This window comes from Chiloscyllium plagiosum, chromosome 5 (assembly GCF_004010195.1).
Source record: "Chiloscyllium plagiosum isolate BGI_BamShark_2017 chromosome 5, ASM401019v2, whole genome shotgun sequence".
In the NCBI taxonomy this organism is placed as follows: domain Eukaryota; kingdom Metazoa; phylum Chordata; class Chondrichthyes; order Orectolobiformes; family Hemiscylliidae; genus Chiloscyllium; species Chiloscyllium plagiosum.
The window spans coordinates 123,653,707-123,655,469 of record NC_057714.1 but is presented as its reverse complement, the minus strand read 5'-3'; positions in this window follow the sequence as shown (position 1 = coordinate 123,655,469).

Genomic DNA, 1,763 nt, shown 5'->3' with positions numbered 1-1,763 from the left:
CAGTCACGCAATTTAAACCCTCCCAAATGGCACCAGCCGACCTCCCGGCTAGGGTATTAGAGCGTCTCCAGTTTAGATGCACCTCATCTTTCTTGTTAACTCTCTGTTACTGGGCTCAGTGTTATTCCCTGTGACTTGGCTTCTCATTGTCATCTGTACCCAGTCTCCACATCAGCTGATGGCCTGTCCCCTCCCACTATCCCCTCCCTGTCAGAACCTGCTTTGACTAACTGACTGATTACTGGTGAGGGACAATCAGGGGAAATGACATTGCACATTTGAATTTTTAATGGAAGTGTGCTTTTTGTGAGAAACAGGATATTGTAAAATCATCAGGACCTCATTAACCCTTTGCACTGCCTGCAATTCTTGCAGCCTGGAGTTTAATATTCCCAGGAGAGAGCAGTTTTGCCAGAGAGTACTGCCCTGAGCCCAGCACACTGCCTCACTGAGTTCCGCCTTGTCATTGAACATACATTGAAAGGTCCAGAAATAACCCGAAAAGTTGTTGCAGATTTGCCTTTTTTCTCCAGGGATCTGGAATACAAAAGGGTGGAAATTAATCAGAGTTGCACAAAGTTGTGATATTCCACATGTGGAGGAACTGGGTCCGTTCCCAGCTGTTCACCTTAGGAAGGATTCAGTTCCACACTGACAGGATTCCGCACACACTTCCCACAATAATAGAAGGACTTACGTACATAGATTATAGAACATTCCAGAGCAGTACAGGCCCTTCGGCCCTTAATGTTGTGCTAACCTGTGGAACCAATCTGAAGCCCATCTAACCCACATTATTCCATTTTCATCAATATATTTATCCAATGACCATTTAAATGCCCTTAAAGTTGGTGAGTCTACTACTGTTACAGGCTGTGTGTCCCACGCCCCTACTACTCTCTGAGTAAAGAAACTACCTCTGACATCTGTCCTATATCTATCACCCCTCAATTTAAAGCTATGTCCCCTCATGCTCGCCGTCACCATACTTGGTAAAAGCCTCTCCCTGTCCACCCTATCTAACCCTCTGATTATCTTGTATGCCTCTATTAAGTCACCTCTCAGCCTTCTTCTCTCTAATGAGAACAGCCTCAAGGCCCTCAGCCTTTCCTCATAAGACATTCCTTCCATACCAGGCAACATCCGAGTAAATCTCCTCTGCACCCTTTCCAAAGCTTCCACATCCTTCTTATAATGTGGTGACCAGAACTGTCCACAATGCTGTAAGTGCGGCCGTTCCAGTCCTCACCATAGGCTGTATTTCTCATCATCACAGTTTATACTGCGCTCGTATTTTGGTGTCTAATCTGCTTCAAGCAGATCCATAACATGTGGGCATTCCTGGCTGGGCCTAGCCTTTATTACTCGTCCCTAGTTGCCCCCTTGAGAAGGCGGGGGTGAGCTGCCTTGTTGACCCGCTGCAGTCCATGTGCTGTGGGTAGACCCACAATGTCCCTGAGGGAGGGAATTCCAGGATTCTGACCCGGTGACAGTGAAGGAACGGTGATATATTGCCCAGTCAGGATGGAGACTGGTTCGGAGGGGAGCCTGCAGGGAGTGATGTTCCCGTGTATCTGCTGCCCCTGTCCTTCTAGATGGAAGTGGCTGTGGGTTTGGAAGGTGCTGTCTGAGGGTCTTTGGTGAGTTTCTGCAGAGCATCTTGTAGATAGTACACACTGCTGCTACTGAGCGTCGAGGTTGGAGGGAGTTGGTGTTTGTGGATGTGGTGCCAATCAAATGGGGGCTGCTTTGTCCTGGATGGT